Source organism: Mobula birostris, chromosome 13 (genome assembly GCF_030028105.1).
Source record: "Mobula birostris isolate sMobBir1 chromosome 13, sMobBir1.hap1, whole genome shotgun sequence".
NCBI classification, from domain to species: domain Eukaryota; kingdom Metazoa; phylum Chordata; class Chondrichthyes; order Myliobatiformes; family Myliobatidae; genus Mobula; species Mobula birostris.
The window spans coordinates 35,392,666-35,398,668 of record NC_092382.1 but is presented as its reverse complement, the minus strand read 5'-3'; positions in this window follow the sequence as shown (position 1 = coordinate 35,398,668).

Genomic DNA, 6,003 nt, shown 5'->3' with positions numbered 1-6,003 from the left:
TCAGTTAGTCCTGACGAAGGGTCTCGGCCCGAAACGTCGACTGAACTTCTTCCTAGAGCTGCTGTCTAGCCTGCTGCGTTCACCAGCAACTTTGAGATGCTACAGATCTGCGTTCAAATGGGAGCGAGGAATTGGATCACGTGACGGGTGGAGGGTCTCCCACCTGAATCGATGACCCTGTTCTTCGCCCCTCACACGCTGCCCGACTCACCTGCGGTATTTTCCACATCATTTCATCTTTACACGAGCTAACATTTTAATATTTGCTCCGTATCTTCCCCGTCCCCATTGCTCCACCCCCCCCGTCCCCATTGCTCCACCCCCCCCCCGCCCCCCGCCGGGTCTCAGAATTATAGTTTGAATTCCATCCCGGTCCGACACACAATTCAGACCCAAACGCGAATTGTGCAAGCTTAATTCAAATCACTTGTATGCTTATAAACACTCATTTCCATTCACCCTACTCTGGCCTCACAGGAAGGGAACACTGAACCATCAAGTGAGAAACAGCAGGAGGTGGCCATTCAGTTCCTCAAACCAACAACTTAATGACGACTGCTCTTGCATCGCAGCCACGTGTTCCTGCCTGATCCTCATTTCCTCGATCCCTTCGGTCTCCGCACACCTGCTGACCTCTGTTTTACGTGAAGACGATAACTGAGACTTCATCATCTTCCGGGGATCAGACTGGTGAATCTCCATAACAAATACTCTCTAACCTCTTTGTTAATCCTCTATGGAATTAGTTTCCATCTTCTGCAGCCCCGTGTTGTCCCAACCACTCACCTCCCACCCCTGTCACTATTTCCATCTTCCCACCTCCCCCTCACCTGGATCCACCTCTCACTCCCCAACTCTTGCCCCATCCCCACCCCTCACCTCTTTTCTCGGACTATTTCCCGTCCACTCTCAGTCCAGAGGGAGGGTCTCGGCCCGAAATGTTGACGGTCCATTTCCCTCCACAGATGCTGCCCGACCCACTGAGTTCCTCCGGCAGTTTGTTCTTTGGTCTGTATAACCCGTGTTAGTGTGGGGAGCGGGATTTTACACCATATTCCAGGTACAATCTCAGCAAAACCCAAGTAATTGTTTTGATAATTACCACACAAACATGAGAAAGCCTGCAAATGCTGAAATCCAAAGCAACCACTACAAAATGCTGGTGAGGACGGCATCAATAGTGAAAGGAGGACAGCCACATCCTGGGAATAGATGCAGTGGAAGCGAAGAAACTGAAAAAAGGGAACAGCATTTTAAAGGAGATAAATTGGGAAGAGCTATGGTCGAGATTATCATGGGAATCGTTCAGCTTAAGATGGAGGCAGAGAGAGATCAGGAAAGGGCACGGAAGTGTTAGAGATGGACCAACTTATACTAAATAGCTCTTGCAATAAATTCAATGTACCTTTGAATTCCCCCCCTACCCACTGCACCTCAATCCCTCACCATTTAAGCACACTCTGCATTTCTGTTTCTCTGACAGAGATGGGTGATCTCACGTTTCCCACATTGGGCTCCAGCTGATCTGTTGTTCCCACTACTCCTTTTGCCTCCATTACCCCGAAACTTCAGGCGATACAGATCATAGAACAGTACAGCACAGGAACAGGCCCTTCGGCCCACAATGCTGTGTCGAACCAATTAAATTAGTAACCATCTGTCCAACTAAACTAATTATTTCTGCCTGCACAATGTCCACAATCCTTGAATTTCCCTCACATTCACGAGCCAATCTAAACATCTCTTACAAGTTCCCAATATACCTGCCTCTAACACCGCCCCCCCCCCCACCGACAGAGAGCACATTACAGTCACACCACTCCCCGTGGAAAAAAAAAACTTGCCTATCACACCTCCGATGAAACAACTCTATCGCATTTTAAATGCTTTCCATCCGGCATTAGATATTTCTACGCTGGGGGAAAGATGCTGTCAATCTACACTACCTGTGCCTCTTTACAAACCTCTATCAAACCTCACCACAGTCTGCATCACTCTAGAGAAACAACCCTGGTTTTATATTGGAATGATCAGGTTCCTGGGAAATGGGTTTGTCAATTTAAATTCATTCTCCTACAGCACAGAGCTTGTCCAACCTCTCATTATAGCTCATGCCCTACAACCTATATCCACCCACCTGACTAGAAACTCTGCTTCATTGCAGAAGGAGGAACATCCAGCCTCATCTACAGAAGCACAAACCTAGGCCAAAGACAAAGCCGAAAGCCAGTTCCGCATTCCAAGACCCCATCACAGGATTATAACCAAAGCACCAACACTCCAGGACTCTTTCCAGTCCGCAATATGCTGCAGTGCCTTGGCTATTCCCAGTTCTAAAATTAACACCCTCTTCCATCCCACAATGCAATTGGAGCCTGATGATGCCTTAACTGGGCAGACAACCTGCGCCGTGGTCACCAGCAACTGGGAATATATTTTAACGTCCAGAGCAGCTAAACATTTTTCCATTATCTTATTGCTGAGCGGGACCTGGAGCAGCACAATTCGCCGCCACATTTCCCGTAGTGTTGCAAAAACAAAATGCTTTTAATATAAAATTGAAAATGAATCACTGGAAACTCAGTTCAGGTTTCTTTTTGATGCAAAAAAGCTTGACTGACTGCAGGATATTTGCGATATCCTAGGCAGATTTGTATAAATACAATCCCTACCTACAGTCATTAGTTATCTCTTCATTCCAACACAAACATCATATATTCCGTACAGTGAATGATCAAGGCATCCTGGCATCCACACCGGCTTCTGTGGCCACTGAGGGGCAGTGAGCAGAGGGCGATATAAATGTTCAACACTCCTTGCAGCTCTGGTGGGCTGTTACTCTGGTGATGGAGGAAGTGGCTCAGCAGAACTAACTGAACATAGGAAATAAGAAACTTAACCTCACGTGCTCTGAGTTCCATTGTGAGAAAGATGAACAGTGAACACTCAGCTATTTTGTAACAGGGAAGCTAAATTCCCATAGGTTCTTTTAACCCTTCCTTGCGGTGCATCCAGTACATATGTTGGCAATTCCATTTCTGCAGAACTTTCAGCAGAAGCTGTAAAAAAATCAAAACACATTGTTAGATGCGGCCTGTCTTCTCCAAATGGCAACTCTGGGATATTTACAAAAGACATCACACAATGCATTGTGGTGATAACCATGAAGTTTCCTTCTTCGTTCAATTAAGTGGTTAAACATCGCATCATATTCTTGTGTCTGCAAATAACAAACAGCTACGGTCAACCCCAGGCACTGATACAGGTGCAATTCAGATCCTGCTGCTGGACTGAGTGATGGAAGGGAAGATCCCCAGATACAATCCAATGGATTGAGATTGTGATCCCCTATTCCCCTACTGTTGAAAACATCTTGTCCCCATTCAATCTATCCAGAGCTCAGGATTTCATTGAGGTTCCTGTTCCCAGAGTCACAGCCCCAGAGACACCAAATAGTCCCCATACATAAAACGTTTCATTCCAGAATCACTCTTGTGAACTTTGTAAACAGCAACTGTAATGAGCACATTTCCATGTGTAACAGACAATTTGGTGGCCAGATAATTTATTGAGAAAACCTGTGGTTTCCTTACTGCCCCAATAACTGTCTCAAAATATCTGCCGATGATCAGCGTGCTCATCTGTGTATGGAGCCAAAAGAGATGGGAGAGATCTTCAATGATTTCTTTGTGCTTAAATTTACTTGGGAGTCAGAGATAGAACCGAGGGAAGTTAATCAAGTCATGGATTTCATACTGATTATACAACAGGTGCTTATGTCTTGAGGTGAATTAGGATAGATAAATCCCCAGGTCTAGTGTGGAGACTGCAAGAGCCCTGGCAGACACGGTTGTTGCTGGTATTTAAGGAACTGAGTTGAACAGGTTGGAAATTAATTCCCTGGAGCACAGGAAAATGAGGAGAGATGCTAGCAGGGGTTCCCAGCCTTTTTATGCTACACCAGTTGGGAACAGCTGCTGGAGGTATACAAACTATGATGGTAGAATTAGGGTGAATGCATGTAGGCTACTGCCCCTCAGGTTGGGTGAAGGCATGGGTTTAGGGTGAAATGTTACATACTTAATGGGAATTTGTGTGGGAAGTATTTCACTCCGAAGTTGGCACGAATGTTGGATGCAGATTTCAATTGCAGTACTTAGGAGAAGTTTGTACGGGTAAGTGGAAGAGGAAGTTATTAAGGGCTATGCTCTGGATGCATGTGGACGGGTCCTGGCAGAGAATGGCACAGATTTTTTAGTGCTATAAGAGAATGAATTCAGATTGAGCGCCCTACACAAGTACCTTTCCCAGCAGGTTTAAAACATGGAGTCCTGTGCTCAGTTCTGGTTGCCTCACTACAAGAAGGACGTGGGAACCATAGAAACGGCGCAGAGGAGATTTACAAGAATGTTGCCTGGATTGGGGAGCATGCTTTATGAGAATAGGTTGAATGAACTCAGTCTTTTCTCCTTGGAGCGACGGAGGATGAGAGGTGACCTCATAGATGTGCATAAGATGATGAGAGGCATTGATCGTGTGGATAATCAGAGGCTTTTCCCCAGGTCTGGAATAGCTAGCACGAGAGGACATAGTTTTAATGTGATTGGAAGTAGATACAGAGCAGATGTCAGGGATATTTTTTTTTATGCAGAGAGTGGTGAGTGTGTGGAATGGGCTGCCGGCGGCGGTGGTGGAGGCGGAAACGACAGAGTATTTTAAGAGACTCTTAGATGGCTACATGCAGCTCAGAGAAACAGAGGGCCATGGGTAAAGTCTAGGTAGTTCCAAGGTAGGGACATGTTCGGCACAGCTTTGTGGGCCAAAGGGCCTTTATTGTGCTGTAGGTTTACTATGTTTCTATGTTTCCATTCCAACGTAATGTTATATATATAAAAAAAAACTGCAAATTCAAGAAACACTCAACAGTTAAAGAATATCTGTGGAAAGGAAACAAAGTTAATGCTTCAGCTCCAACACCCTGCGTCAAAATGGCTTCAAAGAACTTCTGATCTGCTCCAGCATCTAGAGTGTTGCTTTAATTTCCAGCTGCTCACAGACAGGCGACAGTGAGTGGGAATTTCCAAATCTGGTGAGAATACTGAAACCGAGGTAGATAACCAACGATGGAAACACTGAACAGCTCGTTCCAGATACTCACTAGCTCTGTGTATTGAGATTACCTCTCAGGTGTCTCTGAGCTCTCTGCTCTTTTGTATCTGTGCCCATTCACTTTGGACTCCCCAACCATGGGGAACAATCCTTGGCATATTCGGCTGGGCATCAAGGACATTACAAAATAAGTTAGGAAAAATAGCTTTGACTCTACCAGTGATGACCCCCACGTGCTCCAAACAATGCTTCGAGGCGCGAAACACAAACCAGCCACGAAAGCTATCCCCTCCTAAGTTTGAATAGATTTCAACAGGTACATTTAACGTCAGAGAAATGTATACAATATACATCCTGCATATTTTTTTCTTCATAAACATCCATGGAAACAGAGGAGTGCCCTAAATCATGAATGACAGTTAAATGTTAGAACCCCAAATCCCCGCAAGATCCCCCTCCCATATATAAGCAGCAGCAAAGCAACACCCGCCCCCCCAACCAGCAAAAAGCATCGGCAATCCCCACCGAATACTCAAACATGTGTCAAAGCATCAGTAATGACACAGACTTGCAATACCCCGAAGACTACTCGTTCACCCGGTATTCGACAGACCACAGGCTCTCCCTCTCTTCCTAATAAGGGAAAAAAAAGAGGTTTTCCCATTTCACAGGTGCGCAGCCACTCTTTGTAACAAGAGCAGATGAATGGACTCTGCAGAGGTTAAACCCCTGTGAGGCTGCCGGGACAGAAAGCATACCAAGCCGAGTGCTCCGGCAGTACGCACACCAGCTCACTGGTGACTTCACGGCCACCGTCAACACTTCACTCATCCTGGCTTCAAATCAACCAGCATCATCCCTGTACTAAAGATCTCTACACCTTCAGAACCAAAT